The 26,149-nt window shown below is 45.2% G+C and overlaps 1 pseudogene; it reads right to left on the bottom strand.

The window, feature by feature from the left end:
• The window catches only part of LOC136313186 (histone-lysine N-methyltransferase PRDM9-like), a 57,391-nt pseudogene extending 31,284 nt beyond the window's left edge, over positions 1 to 26,107 (bottom strand).
• Positions 26,108 to 26,149: the final 42 nt, after the last annotated feature.

Below are 26,149 nucleotides of genomic sequence, written 5' to 3'. Positions count from 1 at the left end.
GTGTGCATTGGATTCGGACAGTTGGTAAAGAAACAACAGAGCCAAAAACTGATGGGCCATCATCTTTAATCCTAGCTTGCACCTGGTGGGCAAGTAAAAACACACTGAGCTCCAAAACCCACTCACATTCAGTGCTCACAAAGCTACTGACTTATCCGAGTTCCCTAGAATCAAAGGTTTCTAGCTCATCAGATTTATTCACCTCTGTTCCCCATCTCCTTCCTTCTCCCTGCACAAACTCTGCACAAACTGGCTTCTCACTCAGCACTCCACCATCTTGGCTGCTTCTCCTGGCCTCCTCCACGTGGCCTTTCTCTGTTCTCCTCTCTGCTGTCTCCTCTAATGCTAATCTCAGGAACCAAGAGTGCAAGCTTCCCGTTCTGTTCCCATTTTATAGTGTAGAAATCAAAACCTTTAATCCAATATACAAAATGTAAGGTATTTTTCCCCACCGAGAAGGAAGGAACGGGGCTCGGAGCCGGAAAGTGTGGAATAACAAAGGCTTTGTTGAGTACAGCGCATCCTGCCCAGCAAGGTTCCCTGGCCCCGAAGAAAGAAATATGGAGGCCAAGGAAGTTGCAAGCATTAAACCGCGTGGGAGATATTTAAAGGGGTCCCTCTAGGGAAGTCGAGCTAACATGACATGGTGAAATCTCACTGGCTGGTAGATGGTTGCTTTTTTCCAAATGGTTCCTGTGAAGCCTCTTTTGGCTTGCTTGGTTGTGGGTGGTCCTAGCCAAAGTTCGTGGGTCTGGGTTCCCCACATGACCATCCTCCATTATCCACCGACCTTACACAAAATAGGGAAGTCTCTAATACAAAGTCACTTATCTGAGGCATGATGGGATTGTACTACCCCACATCAAAAAGGGTGGGAAAGGCTTAGTCCTAAAACCAAGCCCCAGGCTACAAGGATCCTGCTTGCCCACAGCCTGCCCCAAACACACATTAATATCACCTGGGCGACAGGCTTCCATGTGGGCAGCACCATCTTTAACAAAGTGAGCATAATATGATATATTTTAGCTGCCCAACACCCTCTTGGACCTGAGTTTTCTCTGGTGCCATTATCAGGTACATTACTGTAGATGCAAAAGACAAGAGACAGGTTCAATTAAAGTAAGCCTTTGACCTTTCCCATAGAGCCACCCCCAGCGCCTGGGCCAACTTTGCTCCAACGGAGCCCTGGCTGCGGGAGGTGAAGAGAGAGACAGAGAGGAAGGAGAGGGGGAGGGGTGGAGAAGCAGATGGGTGCTTCTCCTGTGTTCCCTGGCCGGGAATTAAATCTGGGACTCCTGCACACCAGGCTGATGCTCTACCACTGAGCCAACCGGCCAGGGCGAGTTGGTGTAAGTTTTAAAAGGACTGAGTATGTGTGGTTAAAAAGGAAGGGGGTTTGGAGAACATTCAGGAGGGAACTTCTCGGGCTGAGGGGCAGCTTCTTCCTGCTGTCATCCCTATCTATTTGATATTTTCCTCGTGAAGTTCTCCTTGGGATATTGTGGAATAGGAGTGTAGGAGCGTTTGATTGTAGGTAATTCTAGAGATTTCTCTCACGTGGGCCTGTAGGAACTTGGTAAAGAAGGGGGCAAGTATTTGGAGATTAGGAACGCAGAGATAGGAAGGGTTGTATAGTGGGGTGAAAGTTCTTCCATGGTAAAGTTAGAGATATTCTTTCCTGGCAGCCCTGGAGAGAGCAGTTAGCTTGAGTTAAAAGAAATGTTTCATGTCTGTTTGTAGGCTCTTCTTCAGCCAAGAAGACCCAGCGATCTTGTCCCCTTACTATGTGAAGCATAAAAAGATTGAGAAGCATTAAGAGGTGAATGCTATTGGCCCTGGCTGGTTGGCTCAGCGGTAGAGCATCGGCCTGGCATGCGGGGGACCCGGGTTCGATTCCCGGCCAGGGCACATAGGAGAAGCGCCCATTTGCTTCTCCACCCCCACCCCCTCCTTCCTCTCTGTCTCTCTCTTCCCCTCCTGCAGCCAAGGCTCCATTGGAGCAAAGATGGCTCCTTGGCCTCTGCCCAGGCGCTAGAGTGGCTTTGGTCACGGCAGAGCGATGCCCCAGAGGGGCAGAGCATCGCCCCCTGGTGGGCAGAGTGTCGCCCCTGGTGGGAGTGCCGGGTGGATCCCGGTCGGGCGCATGCGGGAGTCTGTCTGACTGTCTCTCCCCGTTTCCAGCTTCAGAAAAAAAAAAAAAAAAGAGGTGAATGTTATTTATTCTCCTAGTTCTTCAGGGACACGGGAGAGCTTTAGAGTTAGGAAGCCTGTAGGGGTTGAAAGATAGGATTTAGGAGGTTTGCTGATATAGGGTTTCAGATGTTTCTCTTTCACGAGGGCAGGTTTCAGGGTTGATGTCTAGGGTTAGGTAGATTTTTCCAATTTTCTGATTGGCAAAGTTCTGCATGCGGTTCTGTAAGAAATTAGTGAACAAACGTGAGAGGCAAGGTCCAAAAGTTAGAAAAATAAATAGGAGAGTGAGTGGACCAATGGAAGGCAATACTCAATACACCCAGTTTGTGTGAAACCAATGATTCCATGTTTACAAATTCACTGGGCTTCAGAGAAAGAGAGAGAGAGAGAGAGAGAGAGAGAGAGAGAGAAGGAATAAGACAGGGAAGTGACCATTACCCCTGCCCCTAGACCTATTTCTGTAGAGATTCCTAATAAGAAGAGGGATTACTTGTACAGCTCGTTTGGTCCTTAGATTGACGGGTAGAGTACTAGGAATTGAAAGAGGCTCATGGGGTGGAATTAGGTTGATATTTGGGGTGAGATAGATTAGGGTACATGTTTCTGTCCAATTAGTAGGGAGACACATATAGGTAGGTGTTGGTCCCATAAGAGTAGAAAGCCCCTGATTGGGTGAGGCAGGCTGAGAGGTGAATAGAGAATGGAAGGACAAGGGTTAGTTTTTTTTTCTCTGTTTCTAAGTTTCAGGTGATCAGGGTAGAGGAAAGAGTTGTCCCACTAAGTGGAGAGAGTAGAGGATTGTTAGCTAGGGTGACTGATTAAACATTTTTTAAAACCAGTTTTCTGACTGTTCAAATTCTTTTTTTTTCTCAGTAGAAATATACAACCTGCACAAACCTTCTACAACTTACATAAACCTTCAACTTTCATAAACTTTCTTATCCAGAAATAACTGGCCTTTATAACAACTTGCTTTTTCCTTTTTTTTTCAAAAAGTATTTTCATACCTATACCTTCTATTATCAAAACCATACAATTCCTTTCTAGTCAGAACTCTTGATTTAAAAATCTTTAACCTTTAGTGACAAGTAAGTTGACCTTCTTTTTATCCTAGTTTCCCTTATCCAAAAGCCTGATTAAAAGAGTCCTTAGTTTTTTCATATATTTGCCATATGTAGACCAACCAGCTAAAGGTTTGTGGTTGGAGTAAGGCATGCCATTTTTCATTTTAGCAGCAGTGGGAGTTGTCAGGATCATGGTGTGTGGACCTGTCCATGTGAAACTCAGTCCTTGGGTGATGTAATGCTGGAAGTGCCTCTTGGATAATCTTCTTTTTTTTTTTTTTTTTTTTTTTTTTCATTTTTCTGAAGCTGGAAACAGGGAGAGACAGTCAGACAGACTCCCGCATGCGCCCGACCGGGATCCACCCGGCACGCCCACCAGGGGCGATGCTCTGCCCACCAGGGGGCGATGCTCTGCCCATCCTAGGCATCGCCATGTTGCGACCAGAGCCACTCTAGCACCTGAGGCAGAGGCCACAGAGCCATCCCCAGTGCCCGGGCCATCTTTGCTCCAATGGAGCCTTGGCTGCGGGAGGGGAAGAGAGAGACAGAGAGGAAAGCGTGGCGGGGTGGAGAAGCAAATGGGCACTTCTCCTGTGTGCCCTGGCCGGGAATCAAACCCGGGTCCTCCGCACGCTAGGCCGACGCTCTACCGCTGAGCCAACTGGCCAGGGCCTCTTGGATAGTCTTTGAACAGTTTGCTGAGTAACCTATAAATCCTAAAACCTGCAAGTACTTAGGGAAAGGGTGGTTACATTTCTACACTTTGCAGTTAGAGTTTAAGTCCTAGTGACCACTGCTTCTAGCTGGAATTAGCAGCAGGTCTCAGCCTATAATAGGCATGGGGCATTGAGATAAGAGGAATAAAGGAGATACTATACATTAAATAAAGTAACAAAATCAAACTGTCAATACCCACAGTAGAGATCTTTGGGGGATAAATAAAACTTAAATATTCAAGTGAGGCATAGTAGATGGCCCTTGTGTTTACAAGAAATGAGATTAGCTTATCTGCTATTTGGAAGAAATACCTTAGGCACCTGAATGATGTCCTTGGGTCTTCAGTGGCAATTCCCAGCATGCTGGGAAAGGTCAGGTCACAGGTAGCTGGAGCAGGGCTAGAAGAGACTGAACCCTCCCTCCATGGAGCAAGGGGGCAGCTTAACTTCTCATGTCCCTCTTTCCACAGCAGAGGTGTGTCCCTGGATGGGTCCAGGAAGCCTGGCAGGCTTCAGTTCAATGACCTTTTTTTTCACTCTTAAAGTAGGGCCCTGATGGAATTCTATGAAGCCCTTTAGGGCACTGGAGCCTTTAAGAACGTATGCCAAAAGCTGGTATTTTCTGACTTCTTTTGGGCCTTATTTGCCTTTTCTGTTACTTCCTTGGTCATTATAGACCTTAAAAGCCATGCTCAGAAGATCTCACTGAGGGGTTTGCCTAAGAGAGAAAAATTGGGAATCCAATGTCTAAAGAAACCTATTAGACTGAGGAAAGAAAAGATTTGATTTGTGGTGGTAGGTGGTTAGAGACTGCAGAGTGTCTGAGTTAGGTCTAGGATGAGACCTCAAGTCGTGGGGGTTAAAGTGATGCCCAGATAGACTATGGACTAACTAAGAGTGAAGTTGAGTCTTAGCAGAGAAGACACAATGTCCCTTCACAGCGAGGAAGTTAAGGGTGGCGGTGTATCTCCTTGAGGCAGGCAGGAAGGGGCTGCAGAGGAGTAGGTTATCTACATATTGTAAGAGAGTACTAGGTTTAAGATTGCACACTGCTAAATCCTGAGTTTGTGCCTGCCCAAACAGGTGTGGCTGTTTTTGATCCCCCAGGGTAAAATAGTCCATGTAAATTGCTGGGCTGCATTAGTGTCTGAGTCATTTTAAATAAAGGTAAATGCAAGCAGAAAGTAAGAGTCAGGGTGTAGAGGAATGGTAAAGAAGTCATCCTTGCGGTCTAGGACCCTGAAGTGAGTGATGTTTGAGAAAATGTGTGACAGTAACTTGTAGAGATTAAGGACTAATGGATGGAGGGGAATTATCACCTTATTGATTAGGTGTAAGGCTTGTATTGAGGCAATAAGCCCCTGAAGGTTTTTGAACAGGAAGTATGAGGGTATTGTCCATGGGGATGAGTAAGCCTCGGTTTATGAGGTAGGTAATTACTGGTTTAAGGCCTTGGAAACAGACACAGTTACACATTAAAGTAAGATTTTTTACAAATTATGAATTAAGAAATTTAAATGAGCACACTTTACTTGTTTCAATTCAAATTACACTAGAGATATTTTCTGACAAAGAGACAAGACAGATTACATACTCACATAGCTTAATTTACAATTCTGATTTTTATGTTTTTCGAGATGGCAGGGAGTTGCCAGCATAGAGGGGAGGAAGAGAGAAAGCAGCCGGATGGACAATGTGAGCAGCTGGATGGAAAAGAATGAGGGTCAGAATCTGCAGGAGGAGGACAAGGAAGTTAAAGTGTGGGTGTGTCGCCACGTGGTCAGAGGAGTCAAAAGGATTTAGAGCTCTGAGGAGAGGGGAGAGGACAATGGGTATTGGAAGGCACAGTCAGTCTCTAAGGAGGGGGAAGGATGGGTCAAAGAAGAAAAAAAGACAGCCGAAGCCAGTGGAGTGGGGGTATGGGTCAAATAAGAAAAAGGGACAGAGCTGTCCATCTGTAAGGAGGGAGGAGGGGTTTAAGAACACTGTTGAGAAGGGAGGGGCCCCTGGACAGCAGGGGAGGAGAAAGAGAGAGTGTGGTATTGCAAGTGAATGAGATAACAGGTTTCTGCAAAGGGAGGGGGCTTTCTGGAGGGGAGAGACTCAAGTAGAAAAGATTTTCAGAGGGACCAGGGAGGGGTGCCCTCAGGGTCAGGCAGAAGAAGGAGAGAGTTGAGAGTCCACGGAGAAGAAAAGATTAGGAACAGAGGTTTTAGGTGAGGTTTCTTTGGCCAAAAACAGCCTATGTGTAGAACAGAAGATACAGAAATTAAGAACAGGAAAGAAGGGAGAAGAAAAGCCTTCACGTAAGGAATTTCTCATGCCCTCCCCATCTGGTGGCAGAAATTGTCAAGATCTCTTAGGATATTGTAATCGAATGTCCCATTTTCTTTTTCTTAAAAAATTTTTTATTTATTTATTCATTTTTTTAGAGAGGAGAGGGAGAGAGAGAGAGAGAGAGAGAGGAGAGACAGAGAGAGAGAAGGGGGGAGGAGCTGGAAGCATCAACTCCCATATGTGCCTTGACCAGGCAAGCCCAGGTTTCGAACCGCACCTCAGCACTTCTAGGTCGACGCTTTATCCCACTGCACCACCACAGGTCAGGCGAATGCCCCATTTTCAGGCCAATGGGAGTCATTGTCTAGTCTGTACTGAGGCCATGCTGTGTTACAGAAGAAGATTAATTTCTTCGGTTTGAGGTCTGAGAGACCAAGTTTGGTGAGGTTTTTTTATGAAACATCCTAGAGAGGTCTGGTCGGAAGGCTTAGACTCTGAAGAGCCCATAGTGGAGACAGGTGAGCAAGAGGGGGCGTCTCCTCCTTTTGTCACTGTCCCAAGAGGAGAGAATCTCCGTGTGGGGAAGTCATCCCTGATAGAGGTCGTCACCACCTGTCAGGGAGCTCCAAGGACAAGAAGTCCGACTAGGCACCCAGTCTTCTGTGCAGTCCACTGAGACTGAAAGTCAAACCCCTCAAAATGTGAGGCGTGTCAGAGAAAACCATCTGAACAGGAAGGGGCGTTTGTAGAGAGAAATTTAGAGGCCAACTGGGGAGGGGGAGGGAGAAAGTCCTTACCTTTCTCTGGTCCAGTAGGAGTTCAGGACAGGGTTAGACTGCTGGCCGATCGACCTACAATTACACGTCCAAACAGAATCAGGGAGTAATCCTGGGACGAGTTGCTGCTGCCCATTGCTTCTCTGGTTGTAAGTTTGGACAGCAAAGAGGGATCATCCAGGCAGTTAGTGCCCTGTCCCGGGTTTAGGCACCAGATGTAATAATAAAATGGCACTCGATTACCAGGTGTGCACTCTTTATTAGAGTTGAAAGATCTGCTGGGGCACTTCTCCAGGAGAAGTGCACCAGTACAAGCTAGGGGGACAAATTATATGGGGTCAAGAAGAATTTTGAGCATGTGGGTGTTGAATCAAAAGTCCTGGTATGTCCAGAGCCCCTCCTTGGGGTGGCTTGTCAGCCTTTTGGAATTCCTCTGTCTCAGGGGTGATAGTCCAGTAAGGGTGAGGTCTGAAAGATAAGTGGAACATCAAGAGGGAAGTTTGGAATACACATATCTATCACTACAGGCTATCAGTGTTTCAAATTAGCAAAACAGTAGATCTGTCTTACCTATGCAGTGGAGTTACAAATTAGTAAGTCACAAGTTTACTTTACCTACATCTAGTCCCATACCAGTACCAGTTCTAAAACTAAAAAAGAAAGCAAGTATTCAGAGGAAAGCTAGAACATAAAGCAAAAAGAGTTGCTTTGCTTACCTCCTTGATATCTCTGCTGAATTATCCAAATTGTCAAATTTGGGAACTGGAAGGCATCTACCATAGAACTGTCCAGACCCCACAGGAAGACCAGGAGCCCTGGAAAGTCCCAGGTGGCGTGCCTCTCCATGAGATTCAAGTGGGGCCAGGCAGCTTCTCAGAGAGACCAGCCAATTGGGGGTGTCTCTATCCAGTGACACAAAATACCGGATCCCAAATGAGCCCCCATATGTTATAAAGTACTGCACCCCAGATTCTGAAAGGCACTGTACCTCATTTCATCAAGTTCATGTAGAGACACCCAGTCCAGATGAATTTTGAAGAGTTTTATTAGAGGAGGAGATTTATTAAATATGCCAGCCGCATATGGCTGACACGGGGCATCAGGCCCAAATTGTGCAGTCCCAAAAATAGTTCAGGGACTGCTTATATACCCTTGATCACACATGGGCAGGGGAGAGCATGACATCATGGCATAGGATGACAACATTTGTTTAGGGGATTCACAGAAACATTAAGACTTTCAAGATGCCTGACCAGGTGGTGGCACAGTGGATACAGTGTCACACTGGGATGTGGAGGACCCAGGTTTGAGACCCCGAGGTCGCCAGTTTAAGCGCGGGCTCATCTGGTTTGAGCAAACCTCACCAGCTTGGCCAAGGTCACTAGCTCGAGCAAGGTGTTTCTCACTCTGCTGTAGCCCCACAGTCAAGGCACATATGAGAAAGCAATCAATGAACAACTAAGGAGTCACAATGAAAAACTGATGATTGAAATGCTGAGGTCCGGTTCAAAACCCTGGGATTGCCTGGTCAAGGCACATATGGGAGTTGGTACTTCCAGCTCCTCCCCCCTTCTCTTCTCTCTCTCTCTCCTCTCTGAAAATGAATAAATAAATACAAAAAAAAGTCCACAGAAAAACTGATGATTGATGCTTCTCCTCTCTCTCTGTTCTTGTCTGTCTGTTCCTATCTATCCCTCTCTCTGACTCTCTCTCTGTCTCTGTTAAAAAAAAAAAGACTTTCAAAGTAACACAATCAAAGATGTTAACAAATCTTTCAGGGTTTAATTTTCTTCACTAGCCTAGAGGTATTTTACCCTCAAGATTCTAGGAAGGGGGAAGAATTACAATCAATGCAAGGTGGTATGTAAATTCTGCCTCCTATTGAAAGAGCAAAATTGGCCTGGGTGCTGAGGATGGCTCTAGTTGCAATGGAGCAACACCCCAGATGAGCAGAGCATCGCCCCCTAGTGGCCTTGTCGGGTGGATCCCAGTCGGTCGCATGTGGGAGTCTGTCTGCCTCCCCATTTCTCACTTCAGAAACATACAAACAAAAACAAACAAAAAATGGAATATGTGTTACAGGGAAAAGCCTCAAGGTTCCATTTAGTCTTATCTGATAGAGGGCTCCAGTATTCATAGGCTGATGGCACATTAGAAGAATCCATTGTGTCCTGAGAAGTCCATTGTCCCCTCTGCCCTCTGGCTCAGGTTTGGGAGGAGTTTCCTTAAGGCACTGCCAGCCAGGTGAGAGGGGAAGGAAGAGGGAAAAGGTTACATTGTAGGAGAGGCACCATCAGAGTAAAAAATGGATGGGAAATACTGAGGTTCAGAATTCAGAGTGTTTATAGTCAAGAGAGGTTGTCCTTCTCGGCTGAAGAATAGAAACATGGTCCTAACAGAGATCTGGGCCTTGTGTTTGTCATTTTATCCTGCCTTCCTGCTAAGAGAAACACAGTGGCCACGTTGTGGATTCATCACTCCACTTTTCTTGTTCATTTCTTTTTTTTTATCATTCATTTTTAGAGAGGAGAGAGAGAGAGAAAGAGGGAGAGGGAGAGAGAGGAGAGAGAGACAGAGAAAGAGAGAAGGGGGGAGGAGCTGGAAGCATCAACTCCCATATGTGCCTTGTCCAGGCAAGCCTAGGGTTTTGAACCGGTGACCTCAGCATTCCAGGTCGATGCTTTATCCACTGTGCCACCACAGGTCAGGCCATCACTCCACTTTTCGTTTTCCAAGTTTATCCATTCATTTGAGACACAGAGAGAGAAGCATTGAGTGTATTGCTCCACTTAGTTGTTTCATTTAGTTATGTGCTCATTGGTTGCTCCTTTTAGGTGCCAACAATGGGGCTCACACCTGTCACATTGGCAATGGGAAAATGGTATCTGTACTTAGCTACATGGCCAGTGCCCCATAGCATTTTTTATACTGTAGTATTTTAATTATCATTCAATTGAAGTTATTTTATATTTCCAATTGTGATACATTTGGAGGGTTATTTAGAAAATGTCATTTATACCTTAAACCAGGGGTCAAGAACCTTTTTGGCTGACAAAGCCATGAATGCCACATATTTTAAAATGTAATTCTTTGAGAGCCATATAATAACCCATGTACATTACACAATATCCAATAAAACTTTGGTGTTGTCCTGGAGGACAGCTGTGATTGGCTCCAGCCACCTGCAAACATGAACATGAGCAGGAGGAAATGAATGGATCATAATACATGGGAATGTTGTATATTTTTAACCTTATTACTTTTTTTAAAATTAATTTATTTATTTATTCATTTTTTTAGAGAGGAGAGGGAGAGACAGAGAGAGAAGAGACAGAGAGAGAGAAGGGGGGAGGAGCTGGAAGCATCAACTCCCATATGTACCTTGACCGGGCAAGCCCAGGGTTTCGAACCGGCGAACTCAGCATCTCCAGGTCGACGCTTTATCCACTTCACCACCACAGGCCAGGCCGTTATTACTTTTTTAATTAAAGATTTGTCTGCGAGCCAGATGCAGCCATCAAAAAGAGCCACATCTGGCTCGTAGGTTCGCAACCCATGCCTTAAACTATAAGGAGCTTGTAGGTTCTTCTTGTTAATATTTTTTAGGTTTATGGCCATGACAGCAAGACACACACTTTGTATTCTTTCAAACCATGAAGCTTGTTGAAGGTTGCTTTCTGTTGCTTTGTGGCCTCTGTAAATATGTTTGAAGTGTGCCTCTCTGTCACCTTGTGCACATGCCAGTTTCAGAAGAGAACTTAAGTACAATCACCTTAGTGTTAGACAGCAAGACTGCAAGGAGCAACTTGTTGACCCCTTTACCTTATTTCTTTTGTTTAATAGGTTTTGGGGTTTTCCAACAAAAAGTAATCTGTAAGATGTGTCACTTGTTCTCAAATTAGCTGCATGTTATCCATGTCACCTTTGTGAATATAAGATTCTGGTCTGACTTGTGGTGGTGCAGTGGATAGAGCATTGCTTTGGAATGCTGAGGTTGCCAGTTTGAAACTCGAGGCTTGCTGGGTCAAAGCACATGTTAGAGGCAACTCCTCAGAGGTGATGCTTCCTGCTCCTTCCCCCTTTCTATCTCTTCTGTCTTTTCTCTAAAATCAATCAATAATTTTTTTTCAAAAAATCTTAGATTCTGTTATTCAGTTTTTTGAAGTGTTCTATACACCCAGTGTAACCTCATTGTCTTGTATTCTTGGGAATATCAGTTCCCCTTGAGCCTTTATTATACATTGAATATCCCTTGTTCATCTTATTATTTCACTTGATTATTAGTCCAGCTGCTAGAATTTTCAAAGTATAAGGACATATTTTTATTTCATTCCCCACAGTGTCAAAGAGTCAGGCATGTGACATGAATGGCTGGGAAATTAAATCCTGGAGAGTCCTGCAGCTGAGATCATGGACATGTATCAGCTAAGGGTAAGCTTTATTTCTGTTCCCTCTGTCAGTTACTTGGTTTATTTTTATAGGGTTTGGTAGAATGTGGTAGGGGTGCTAGTGATGTTTCTCTATTCTACATTTACATTGGTAGTGAAATATATTTTGAAGCTCGCTGCTTGGACTTAGGGAGTCATGAGATGTCCTTTATGGAGTCCTGGCTGTGTTTGCATTGTATCAGGTTCAGCTCCTGCATCTGTCATTTAGCAAGTGAGGTCTGTTGTTTGGCTCCATGTCTGAAGTTCAGTTATGGGGTCTTGTTTACAGACCAGGAGCCTGTCTCCAGGGTTTGTTGTTGAATCTGTATTCTGCTGTGCACCTGGGGTCCCATTGCATTTAACCTCATATCTGAGTTCCAGTGTGGGGCCCATGAGCAGCTCCAGTTCTAGGACATGATGTATGGACTCTGGTGTCCAAGGTGCCATGTCAGTTTCTGGCATGGGTGTGTCCTAGTCTTGGTTGGGTCTGTAGACCAGTGTTAGGTGTTTGGTTCCAAGTCCCCTTTTTGGTTTGGGGGTTGGTCCAGTGCTCATTTTAAGTCGTCTAGGGTCCACAGAGCCCTGATTCTGTCTAAGGACTCTGGTGTCTGTTCAGTAATGATTGTTGTGTTCATGTTGGCAGGAAGGTAGATATGGATGGGAAAGAGAGCAAAGCGAATGGGAGATTCTGTTCTATAAAACTCGGAATACCTGCTTCAGGAGAAAGTCTCAAGGTTCCATTTAGTCAAATCTAATAGAAGGCTCCAATATTAATAGGCTTGATGACACAGTAGAGAAATCCATTGTGTTCTGAGAGGTCCATCGTCCCCTCAGCCCTCTGGTTCACGTTTGGGAGGAGTTTCTCCAAGGCACTGCCGGTCATGTGTTTTGGGGAAGTGAGAGGGAAATGGTTCCATTTGTAGGAGAGGCACCATGGGAGGCAGTAATGGGTGGGAAACACTGTGAGGTGCAGAATTAGATTGTTGATAGTAAAAAAGGTAGTCTTTTCTAGGTGAAAAATAGGAACATGATCCAAAGAGATACCTGGATTTTTTACTTTGTTTTTCTTTCCTTATTTTCTGCCTGTCTGTTGAGGGAAATGCACTAGGCATAGTGCAGGTCTTTCTCAGCTTTTTCCATTTGATTTTTAAAATTTTTTACATTGATTTGAGAGAGGGAAGCATGAAATAATTTTTTTCAATTAGTTGTTCCATTTACTTGTGTACTCCTTGGTCACTCCTCTTAGGTGCTGAGACCTGTGACAAAACCCACAATCTTGGCACACAGGGAGGACACTCCATGCACTGAGCCATCTGGTCAGGGAACCATAGGTTTTTAAAAAATTATTATTATCTTTCAGTTGATGAAATTATTTTAGAATTCTAATTGCAATTTATGTTACAGGTTATTTAAAATTGTATTTTATAAGTGTAAGTATAAGGACTTCCTGTCTTATTTGTTACTAATGATTTCAAGGTTAACTGTCATGAGAGGAAGAAACATGGGTTATGTAATTTCAAACTTTTGAAGTTTGTTGTCACTTCCTTTATAGTGCAGTATGGTCCCTTTTCAATGTGTCTCTGCTGTTAGGTCATGTGCATCTTGAGAACAACACATCAGTGGTGGTCAGGAGGAACAGGGGTGGGTACAGTGCATTATATGTCAGTTGTTGGATGGCAGGAATCAAAGGAGGACAAAAACGCTCAGACAGCTTGATGAAGGAAGTAGCATTTATTTAGCTGGCAGAGCAGTGTGACTGCAAAAGAGGCAACCAAACATGTACTCCCCGAAGTTAGATTTCTTACATCTTATATACCTTTTACAGAATAGAGGTTTTAATGCAAGGGGCTCATGATCCCTTTGTCTAGACTTATATGTCACTCCCATGACTCCAGGATGGGAGGGTGAGTTTAGGTAGATTCAGAGGATGTGTTGAAATTTTTTCAATTAAGGTATGTAAACACTGTTCTTAAAAGCTTTTGAGAAATGAAAAGGGGAAGTGGTTTTCAGATAAGTTTTATCTTCTTTGCTTTGTGTAGCAAGTGGCCCCAGGCACTGTTTCAGAGAACTATAAGAAGTAGTTAATTTATAACTGCCTGACTCAGTTACCCTGTAGGCTCCCTTCTCTTGCATTCTTCTTGTTTTTTCCTTCTCAGGGAAGAAGGGGCATGTCCCTCCCTCCTTAGTTATATTTTCTATCTCTGTATTTTCTTTCTTTGTGGTACTATATTGGTTCTGAAAGATTATTTTCTATCCCTAAGTGAGAGAGTTGGATGAAACCTATGGTTATGCCCTCACCAGGTAGCTCAGTTAGTTAGAGCATCATTCTGATACACCAAGGTTGTAGGCTTGATCCTCAGTCAGGAGACATCCATGAATTAAACAGTGAATGCATGAGAACATTGGTGCTGTCATATTTGAAGTTTAGCAGTTCTAATAGGTGTGAGTGTTGTATTATTTTAGTCTTATTTTGTCATTTCCTAATGATACATCAGGTAGAGCTTATTTTTACAAGGTTAGGTGTTTGGTCTCATCAACATAAGAAACATGAAAACTGGGAGATTTTAGGATCTTCTTTGAGCCAAAATGACTCCAAATGTTTGGGATGAAGATCTCTATTCCTACAGACTGACAGTGTAGCAATTTATCTTTTATTATTTTTTAAAATTTATTTTAGGCCGTGGCTGGTTGGCTCAGTGGTAGAGAGTCAGCCTGGCGTGCAGGAGTCCTGGGTTCAATTCCCAGCCAGGGCACACAAAAGAAGCACCCATCTGCTTCCCCACATCTCCCCCTCTCCTTCCTGTCTCTCTCTTCCCTCCCACAGCCAAGGCTCCATTAGAGCAAAGTTGGCCCGGGCGCTGAGGATGGCTTTGTGGCCTCTGCCTCAGGCACTAGACTGGCTCTGGTTGCAACAGAGCAGTGCCCCACATGGGCGAAGCATCACCCCCTGGTGGGCATGCCAGGTGGATCCTGGTTGGGTGCGTGTGGGAGTCTGTCTGACTGCCTCCCTGTTTCCAACCTCAGAAAAATACAAAAAAAATATTTTAGACAGTGTAGAGAGGGAGAGAAGGAGAAGGTGGGAGTAGAAAGCATCAAGTTTCATATGTGCCTTGATCAGGCAAGTCCAGTCTTTTTTCATTTAATTTGTTTTATTTTATTTTATTTTATTTTTTGTCTTTTTTTTTTTTTTTTTTTACAGGGACAGAGAGAGAGTCAGATAGAGGGATAGACAGGGACAGACAGACAGGAATGGAGAGAGATGAGAAGCATCAATCATCCGTTTTTCATTGTGACTCCATAGTTGTTCATTGATTGCTTTCTCATTTGTGCCATGACCGCGGGCCTTCAGCAGAATGAGTAATCCCCTGCTCGAGCCAGTGACCTTGAGTCATGCTATTGAGCTTTTTTGCTCAAGCCAGATGAGCACATGCTCAAGCTGGCTATCCTGGGGTCTCGAACCTGGGTCCTTCTGCATCCCAGTCTGATGCTCTATCCACTGCGCCACCACCTGGTCAGGCTATTTTTTGTCTTTTTATGAAGCTGGAAATGGGGAGGCAGTCAGACAGACTCCCGCATGCACCCGACCAGGATCCACCTGGCATGCCCACCAGGGAGTGATGCTTTGCCCATCCAGGGCATCGCTGTTGCGACCAGAGCCAGTCTAGCGCCTGAGGCAGAGGCCATGGAGCCATCCCCAGAGCTCGGGCCATCTTTGCTAAAATGGAGCCTTGGCTTTGGGAGGGGAAGAGAGAGACAGAGAGGAAGGAGAGGGGGAGGGGTGGAGAAGCAGATGGGCACTTTTCCTGTGTGCCCTGGCTGGGAATCAAACCCGGGACTTCTGCACGCCAGGCCGACGCTCTACCACTGAGCCAACTGGCCACGGCCTAATTTGTTTTAGATAGTGCAGAGAGAGAAGCAATTTTTTCCTTTTTTTTTTTTGCAAGAGAGACAGAGAGAGGGACAGATAGGGAAAGACATGAAGGAGAAAGATGAGAAGCATCAATTCTTTGTTAGGGCACCTTAGTTGTTCATTGCTATCATATGTGCCTTGACCAGTAGGCTACAGCACAGTGAATGACCTCTTGCTCAAGCCAGCAAGCTTAGGCTCAAGCCAGTGATCCTGGGGTCATGTCTATGATTCACACTGAAGCCTCCAACCCCACACTCAATCAAGCTGGTGAGCCTGTGCTCAAGCTGGCGACCTTGGGTTTTTTAACCTGGGTCCTCTGAATTCCAGTTTAGGGCTCTATGCACTGCACCACTGCCTGATCAGGCACCATTCTCATTTTATAGATTAAAATACAGAAAAATGGAAGTTGAGAATCTTGCCTTAGATTGCACAGCTGGTGAGGGCAGAGCTGAGATTCAAAGCAACTACTGAATGATCCATGTGGTATGCACCATGAGATGCTCACCCTGTAGAGGCCAGTGAGAGGAGAGAATGAGAGAGACCAGGTGCCCAGACTGAGCCAGGTACAGACATGCACATGCACATGTTCTTCCCTGGTTTGCACCACTGAGACACAGAGGTCAGAGGAAATCATGACAGGAGCCAAGAGAAGCCCAGGGAGGAGGGTTGTGAGCCTACTAGGAGAAAAGGCTCCACTTCCTGGGAGTCAAGGAAATTCCTTTCCTGGTGAGTCTGTCTCAAATCTCTCCCTGGGCAGTAAGCTAAGTAGATTGACTCCGACTTCCACATTTCCAGGTGTTGAGTTTCTATGCATGACAGTATGAGTTCTCTGTGGCTCTCCTGGAACTCTGGTTCCAGTGAAAGGGGGAATGAGGTATGTGAGCTTCAAAGTTTTATGAAGATAAGATTTATTAGAACCAGAGGCCAAGATACCATGGAGGAGATTGGTGTTGGCATTCCCATAGCACTTAAGGAACTGTTTGTCTTGCTCATCTCTTGTTATGAAAGTGAAGAATTTGTTTAACCAGTTACTTCTGTATAAATTACACTCTTGCGAGGGAAGTGGTCAATAGACTCCTTCTGAAGTCTCTTCAGAGGTGGGATATGACCCATGTAACAGCTATGACTGTGGAGATGCAATTTTATGCTAATAACTCACTACACTCTTGCAAACATAAGGCTTCTCCCCTGAGTGTTTTCTCTGGTGTATGAGGAGTTGTGACCTTCCATGTAAAGCCTTGCTCACACACCCTGCAAACATAGGGCTTCTCCCCTGAGTGTGTCCTCTGGTGTCTGAGGAGATGTGACTTCCATGCAAAGCCTCTCTCACACTCCCTGCAAACATAGGGCTTCTCCCCTGAGTGTGTCCTCTGGTGTATGAGGAGATGTGACTTCTGTGCAAAGCCTCGTTCACACTCCCTGCAAACATAGGGCTTCTGCCCTGAGTGTGTCCTCTGGTGTATGAGGAGATCTGACTTCCATGCAAAGCCTCGTTCACACTCCCTGCAAACATAGGGCTTCTCCCCTGAATGTGTCCTCTGGTGTCTGAGGAGATGTGACTTACGTGCAAAGCCTCTCTCACACTCCCTGCAAACATAGGGCTTCTCCCCTGAGTGTGTCCTCTGGTGTATGAGGAGATCTGACTTCTGTGCAAAGCCTCGTTCACACTCCTTGCAAACATAGGGCTTCTGCCCTGAGTGTGTCCTCTGGTGTATGAGGAGATGTGACTTCTTTGCAAAGCCTCGTTCACATTCCCTGCAAACATAGGGTTTCTCCCCTGAATGTGTCCTCTGGTGTCTGAGGAGATGTGACTTACGTGCAAAGCCTCTCTCACACTCCCTGCAAACATAGGGCTTCTCCCCTGAGTGTGTCCTCTGGTGTATGAGGAGATGTGGCTTCTGTGCAAAGCCTCTCTCACACTCCCTGCAAACATAGGGCTTCTCCCCTGAGTGTGTCCTCTGGTGTTTGAGGAGATCTGACTTCTGTGCAAAGCCTTGTTCACACTCCTGCAAACATAGGGCTTCTGCCCTAAGTGTGTCCTCTGGTGTATGAGGAGACCTGACTTCCATGCAAAGCCTCGTTCACACTCCTTGCAAATATAGGGCTTCTCCCCTGAATGTATCCTCTGGTGTCTGAGGAGATGAGACTTACGTGCAAAGCCTCTCTCACACTCCCTGCAAACATAGGGCTTCTCCCCTGAGTGTGTCCTCTGGTGTATGAGGAGATCTGCCTTCCGCTCAAAGCCTCGCTCACACTCTCTGCAAACATAGGGCTTCTCTCCTGAGTGTGTCCTCTGGTGTCTGAGGAGATTTGACTTCTGTGTAAAGCCTCGCTCACACTCCCTGCAAACATAGGGCTTGTCTTCTGAGTGTGTCCTGTGGTGTCTGAGAATATGTGACTTATCTTCAAAGTCTTGCCCACACTCTCCATACTTGACAGCTACAATTCTTGACGTTCCTACTCCCATTGATACTTTGCCTGTGTCCACTGAATTTACTTCCTGGCCTGTGTTGGGCACTTCCTGCATCATTCTCTCTTGCTCACTAGAGCTTCCCATGTGTCCTTTACAAGGTTTGAAAAAGGTCTTTGAAATCTTCTTCTGCCTGGGCCTTTTAAGCAAAAGCCTGGACTTTTCTTTGACCTCTTGACCTTCAGCTTTGTCATCCCAGTTGTGTGTATCAGTATGTTGCTGCTGCTGACTTGGATCCTCTGGGCAGGGATCCTCTGATTGCAGCTGTTTTCTTGTAGATGTTCCTAGGAGAATCTGAGGGCAGTGACTGCGTCCCATGTGTTGGGTGAGGAATTTCTGACTGGAGAAGACCAGAGAGCAGGAAGGACACAGGTGTATCTCTGGCTTTGGTTCTGCTGAAAGAGTAAATTTTGGTCAGGGTAGAGGTTGATACGGCTGCATGAGTCATATGTTTTGTCTGATGTTAGGACGTCTCCCATGAGTCATTCTTATGGGTTTGACCGTATAATCTCTGTCTTCCACAAAGTGTTTCTTTTTCTTTTTTTTTTTTTTACAGAGACAGAAAGAGAGAGTCAGAGAGAGGAATAGACAGGGACAGACAGGAACGGAGAGAGATGAGAAGCATCAATCATTAGTTTTTCATTGCGCATTGCAACACCTTAGTTGTTCATTGATTGCTTTCTCATATGTGCCTTGACTGCGGGCCTTCAGTAGACTGAGTAACCCCTCGCTGGACCCAGCGACCTTGGGTTCACGCTGGTGGGCTTTTTGCTCAAACCAGATGAGCCTGCGTTCAAGCTGGTGACCTCGCGGTCTCGAACCTGGGTCTTCGGCATCCCAGTCCGACGCTCTATCCACTGTGCCACCGCCTGGTCAGGCCACAAAGTGCTTTTTTACAGTCTTTTTTCTTTTTTCATGTTTATGTACTATATCTTCTTTAGAAATTCAGAAAGCCCATATCAAGGGTCCTTTGTATGTATTACCAGATGAGGGACTGTCAAGTAGCATCAGGAGCTGTTTTACCCCTTGTATGGGTGAAACAATGCTGACCTTTCTTATATACACATGGCTTTTAACACAGTTGTTTAGAAAGACCACTGGCCCCAATTAGGAATTGCTTCCCTCATAGGTTTTCATAGATGATAAACTGAAAATATGTCCTTCCTCAAGAATCACACCAAATATTCATATTTGATTTAACTTGGGTCAACCCATTTTATATACAATGGGAAGTGCTGTTTTAAAATATTTCCCCAACCATGCATTTTAAAAATTGAATTATTTTAGAGAGGCAGAGAGGAGGAGGAGGAAGAAGAAGTAGAAGAAGAAGAAGAAGTAGAGAGAGAGAGAGAGAGAGAGATAAAGGCATTTATTCATTTTTCTACCTAGACATGCAGTCATTGGTCATTTCTCGTATGTGCCCTGAACCAAGCTCAACCTTGGTATTACAAAATGATGCTGTAACCGACTGAGCTAACCAGCCAGGGCCCCCAACCATACTTCTTACATGCCTGACTCCTATTCCTCTCTAGCTAATCCACCATCCTCTCTCACTTGGAGATGAAGTAATCTCTGAGAGGATTCCCCACTGAAGTGTATTTTACAAAAATTAACAAAGCAAATAAGAGAAAAAGCCACCCAGTAGCTGAGAACAGCAGCATTGTCCCACCTCACTCAGGAAGGTCCCCAGTGTCTCAGATTGGATCACAGCACTGCATTTCCAGGCTGCTGGGTGTCTATCCGACCTCTGCTCTTACCCTGTATGCTAGACAGGAGTGGCCCTCAGAAAACAGGCCCTGGACAGTTTCTCAGTGGACAGAATGTTAGCCTGGCAAGTGTAAATTCCAGGTTCAATCCTCAGTCAGGGCACAAATGAGAAGTGACTATCTGTTTCTCTTCCCCTCCCTCTCTCCCTTCTCTCTCTCTTCCCTTGCTAGATCCAGTGCCTCTATTGTTTTGAGCATCAGCCCAATAACTCAGTTGGTTCAAGTGTTGACCTCTGGCACTGAGGATAGCTCGGCTAGTCTGAGTGTGGACTTCATACTGGGGTTGCTGGGTGGATATTGGTTGGGGCACATGAAGGAATCTGTCTATCTCCACTCCTCTCACATAAAAAAATTAAATCAAAAGTAAAAAATATAAAGATTTTTCCTAAGAATCAAAGGCATATGAAACAAATTCTTCATTTTTGAAGCATCTGATTTGAAATCTTACTGACTTTAGAGTGTACCATGAAAATTTCTAAGGTGAGTTATTTCTTTTCTTTCTATTTTGAAGAACAGTTGTGCCCACCTCTAGCTGCTGCGAGCTCTCTCTTCCACTTGCTGCCACACTTGATGCCCAGCTTCTGGCCATACTCATCACCATGCCAGACTAGCAGCTCACAGTCTGGCCTGATGACCCGGCAGGTTCGGTAGAAAATCTGCCTGCGATACTGAAAGGCCACCAGATTCTGCTCTTCATCATCCCGGGCACAGTTCACATACCTGGGATTGAGGCAGATGAAAGAAAAGAAACCCACAGGTGATGAGTTCTTACTACCTCTCAGATCCATGTCCAGCTCTGCACCTGACACTCGGGCTCTGATGTCGCCCACTCCCACAGTGCTCCTGGAGAACCTTCTCTCCAATGTCTGAGTATATCAGAATGTCATATGACTTCCAATGTCCATGTCCTGCTTACGGTGCTCATCCTGCCTAATACCATTTTCCAAAGCCAATTGCAGATGTAACCTTTACCCTGATTGGCCATAAAACCCAGTGACCTCTACCTTCTCTAAACTAACTCAGGTTCTGTTTATATCACAGAACTTGCTACTTGATGTTGGACTCTGTGTCTAGATTAGTTCACATCATTCAATACTCAGATTAAGTCCATCTTTTCTTGAGAGGCCTTTCTCCATTCTCCTCACATTTTATTTAGGTAGCTGCAACCAGGTTCCCATAAAATCCTGGAGGTCTCCCCCACCCCCAGAAGTGAGAAGCAGGGAGATAGACAGACTCTTATATGTGCCTTACTGGGATCCACCCAGCATGCCCAGGTGGATGATGATCTGCCTATCTGGGACGTTGCTCTGCTGCAACCAAAGTCATTCTAGTGCCTGAGGTGGAGGCCATGGAGCCATCCTGAGAGCCGGGGCCAACTTTGATCCAGTGGAGCTTTGGATGGGGAGGGGAAGAGAGAGACAGAGATAAAGGAGAGGGGGAAGGGTGGAGTGGATGAGCACTTCTGTGTGCCCTGGCTGGGAATCAAACTCTGGACTTCCACAGGCCAGGCTGATGCTCTACCACTGAGCCAACCTGCTAGGACTTGGAGGTCTCTTTGTCTTAGCAAAATCTTAAAGAACAATAATAGCTTATTCACATTTGTAGCCCCTAACAAAAGATCCCCTCAGGCAAGTGTCCCGTGGTTATTGCTCTGCAGGCTTCAGAACTCAGTTCTAGTTAGAAGGGAGGCTGGGATATTTTGCTACCCTCACAGGTTTAGGCCAGTGGTCGGCAATCTTTTTACTCAACAGAGCCAAATATTAACACTACAATGATTGAAATTTCTTTTGAGAGCCAAATTTTTTAAACTTATACTATATAGGTAGGTATATTTCTTATTGAGGTAGTGCCTGCACATGGTATTTTGTGGAAGAGCTACATTCAAGGGGCAAAAGAGCTGCCTGTGGTTCACGAGCTGCAGTTTGCTGACCACTGGTTTAGGCTATCCTTGGTTTAAGTATGCTGGCACTGTGCACTTCTCAAAAAAAAGAAAAATTATAGTTAAATATTGGTAATATCAATTGTTTCACTGTGTCTGCAATTACTCCTCCATAAGAAGATGAGTTATATGACCTGCTTAAGTAATGAATACCTTCATCTAAACTGGAATATAGGAAGGGTTATATAATGTTCATTAGATCAATTAAAGTGTAATTCAGACCCTCAATGTTTTTTCTAATGCCTAAATTTTGTCTAGCATAGAGATTTATATTTTGAGGACATATGCTATATTTTTATCTCCCTTTTTTCTCTAAATACCTCTTGCTTTGAAAGAGCACCAAATGGAGAAAAATGAGGAACAGAGGATTGAGGGAGATTAAAGAAAGATGTATGGGCCTGAGAGGGATGACTGTTCTCATGACTCCCAGAAACTTCTTGGCCTTACCTCATCCAGTTGGCCCAGGATTCATCTTTCCCATTCACATACTCATGGCAGGTTCCCCCTTTGGTGATCTGCATTTCAGGAAGAAAAAATAAAGTTTTATTTTTCAGTTGAGGAAGTAATAGAGAAATTATTTTACCCTACTATCAACAAAACTCTTTCAGCTTGCATGCATTGCCACTTGTGACCACATGATACTTTTCTTACTCATCACATCTGAGTTGACCTGTCCACTCAGGGCTGGGAGGAGGCATTCCTTTGTGTCTGTACCACTTTGCTCCCACTTAACCTGAGATCCTCAACAGGAGCTCCATGTTCTGCAAAGTCGACTTAGTACCCAGAGCTAACCATATTGTCTCCATACTTGTCCTAGCATGTAGAATGGCAGGTCTCACCAAGCCATGGGAGGGATGTGGGAAGCCACAAGACAGGGGAAGAGGTAAATACTTCTCACCTGCCAGGAGTATCCGTTGTTGCCTGCCTCTTCATCTTCTGTGATCTGGCCCTTATAAGGGCCAAAGTGCAGACCACTGGCAGAGCAGATGCCTCATTCCACACTCCAAGCCCAGCCTCAGGAATGCCCGATGGTCTGATTCTCAACCCAGGGGGCAGAGTGAGGGCTGCATGGTTTGGATGCCCCTTATCCACTGCACTGTCTTTTACAAATGTAGGGGGCCCATGCACGTCACAACTGTCAATGAAGAAGTTCTGACACTTCTCACAATCTGGGGGTGAGAGCAACAGGGATTAGGGAAAGTGTAGTGCATGTTCCTGGACATATAGAGCTTCAGAGAGAGCCCAGGCACTCACATCATTGAGCCTCAAATTTGTAATGCAGATCCATAGGGAACGGAATACTCTAAGGCTTAATGACCAGATGAAATTATTGTATGAAGAGATAACATGCTTTTGAGGGTCACTTACAATAGTAGTCATCATCCTGGGGCTCGCTGACCTCTTGCTGCACATGGCCTTTTCTTTCTTGTAGGCTATACATCTTTACTTCAGTCTCCTTTCTCCTGAGTTCTAAGTTGGAGAAGAGTGAGTTTGGTGAAGTCTGTAGTGTTAGTCCCTATTTTGTCAGAAAACACACAGTCTCCTCCCATCAAATTATCACCTGTCCTTCTATATACTCTGGTATTTTCTTTGTCAACTATTGGCTCAGAGAGCCTCTACACTGACTACAGATGGCCAATTCAATCTTTGTTTATAGATCTTCCCATTATGAAGTATAACTTCCAACTTTATTAAGGGCACATTATATGTTAGGTATTGAGGAAAGGCCTGGTATACAACACCAACAGCATATGGTTGCTATTATCAGAGATGTATTTATTGGACAAGTTGTATGTGTCAGTTCTTTTACATTGAATTTAAGCCCTAGCCAGTGGTCAAAGGATAGAGCGTTGGCCCAGTGTATGTCCTGGGTGTGATTCCAGTCAGGGTACATGGGAGATGCACCATCTCCTTCTCCACCCCTCCCTCTCCCCTTCTCTCCTCTTCTTTTGCAGTGGCTCAATTGTTCGAGCATTGGCCCTGGGTGCTGAGGATGGCTTGTTAGCTAGAGCACATCACCTGAGGTGCTAAAAAAGCTCAGTACTCGAGAATTGGGGTTGCCGTAGATCCTGGTAAGAGTGCATATGGAGTCACCTCACTATCTCCCCCTCTCTTACTAAAAAATAAGAAATACATACACAAATAAATTAATACTTTTAAATATATGCATGTATCTTCACCTTACACATTAGCATTCAAGAGCTCAGAGAATTTGTAAGATTTGCCCAAAGCTCCAGTGCTAAACTCTTCTCAGTTTAGTAGAGCTTAAATCCAGGCCTATCCAAAGTTCACCCCACATACCTAGGCCATACTTATTAGCCTTTCTAGAGGACTCAGAAGAACTAATCTACAAATGATTTTCTCTTAACAATTTTCATCTAGAGTGTTGTCCAGAGGGTCTTGCTTCTCTGGATGGACTGTGATGCTGAGGACCCAGTTTGAAACCCTCGAGGCTGCCGGCCTCAGAGTGGGCTAATCCGGCTGAGTGCAGGCTCACCACCTTGAGCACAGGGTTGCCGGCTTGAGCGTGGGATCATAAGCATGACCCCATGGTTGCTGGCTCAAGTCCAAGGTCGCTGGCTGAGCAAGGGGTCATTCACTGTGGTGTTGCCTCCCAGTCAAGACACATAGAGAAAACAATCAATGAACAACTAAGGAGCTGCAATGAAGAATTGATGCTTCTCATCTCTCTCCCTTTCAGCCAGTCTGTCCCTGTCTGTCCTTCCCTCTCTCTCTATCTCTCACTAAAATAAAAAAGAAAAAGAAAAAAAATTGGCCATTCATGTCAAAAATACAATAAAGGTCACTTAACTGGACAGAAAGTCCATTTCTTTAACATAACACTTTATCCTTTCTGTCTTTTAAAAAAAGATTTGCCTGACCTGTGGTGGCACAGTGGATAAAGCAGTGACCTGGAACACTGAGGTCACCAATTTGTAACCACAGGCTTGCCTGGTCAAGACACATACAAGAAGCAACTACTACAAGTTTACGCTTCCTGCTCCTGTTTGCCTCCGCCTTCTCTCTTTCTCTCTCTCTCATTCCTCTCTCTAAAATCAATAAATTAAAATTTGTATTGATTTTAGAGAGAGAGGAGGGAAGAGAGTGAGACAAAAACATTGATTTGTTGTTCCACTCATTTATGCATTTAGTGGTTGATTATTTTTTCTTTTTTCTTTTCTTTTTGTTAGCTAGAGAGACAGACAGACAGGAAGAGAGAGGAATGAGAAGAATCAACCTATAGCTGCAGCATCTTAGTTTTTCATTGATTGCTTTCTCATATGTGCTTTGACCAGGGGACTCTAGCTGAGCCAGTGACCCCTTGCTCAAAGTAGCAACCTTGATCTTCAAGCCAGTGATCATGGGGTCACGTCTACGACCCCACACTCAAGCCACTGAATCCATCCTCAAGCCCGCAACCTTGGGTTTTGAAACCTGAGTCCTTATCATCACAGCTTGATGTTCTATCCTCTGTGCTACCACCTGGTCAGTCTCCAATGGTTGATTCTTATATGCACCCTGACTGGACATCAAACCCAAAATCTTGGTGTATGGGGACAACTCTCTAACAAATTAAGCAACTTGGCCAGGGCTCCTTTCTGTCTTCTTGTTACAGAGTGGCCGGCCTGACCTGTGGTGGCACAGTGGATAAAGCATCGACCTGGAAATGCTGAGGTCGCCAGTTCGAAACCCTGGGTTTGCCTTGTCAAGGCACATATGGGAGTTGATGCTTCCTGCTCCTCCCCCACCCCCGTCTCCCTCCCTCCCTCTCTCTCTCTCTCTCTCTCTCTCCCTCTCTCTCTCCTCTCTAAAATGAATAAATAAAATTAAAAAAAAAAGATGAGCAGAGTGGCCTTGTTCAGTCTAATGGTACAATGACCACCTTGCCTCCTTTCCTTCTTATCCCTTCACCTTTACACATTTAACCGTCCTTGCCCTTCCTTAATCATCAGAGTCTGGTCAGCACCAAACAGTCTTGGGAACAGAGCCTCAGGTCTGTGGACCACAGAAACCATTTGGGTCAAGTTAGAGATCACACCTGGACTTCAGCTGTGTTTCAGTGCTAGACCCATGAAAATGGAAGGACCTTACTGACCACACCCTCATAAAACCAGACACACTGAAGAGATGGCTGACACAGGGCCTGATACAATGGTCCCTACCCTGGCCCACAACCCCAGCTGCCTTAATCACCATAATTCTTTCCTGTCTGCAATGTGGCCGGGACCACCCAGGTAGCCCTGTCCGGGAGCACTGCTCACTGGCCAGACCTTCCTTCTCCTCTTGTGATACAAGTGTTCTGAATGAGTTATTTCTTTACTATACAGTTCCTGCTCATTAACACATCTATAGATATCTGTAATTATTTACACATGGAAGCAGTGTAGCAAATCACCCCCATACTGCACAATGCACTGTTTGCATCTCGCTCATTTGCTAAACGCAAGCTCTGTCCCTTGTTAGCTACAGAGGGGGGTGGGGTGGGGCTGACCCCAGGTCGGTTTCAAAAGGGAAGCTTGCCTGCGGCCCCTCACCTCGCTGCTTCCGAGTCCATTCTTCATGCGAGTCCTCAGTGTCCTCCGCCGGGGGTCTGGTGGCCTGCCGGCAAGC

The sequence above is a fragment of the Saccopteryx bilineata genome, chromosome 9 (assembly GCF_036850765.1).
Source record: "Saccopteryx bilineata isolate mSacBil1 chromosome 9, mSacBil1_pri_phased_curated, whole genome shotgun sequence".
NCBI lineage: Eukaryota > Metazoa > Chordata > Mammalia > Chiroptera > Emballonuridae > Saccopteryx > Saccopteryx bilineata.
Note: the sequence above shows the minus strand (reverse complement) of the source record. Positions and strands in the feature narration are given on the sequence as shown.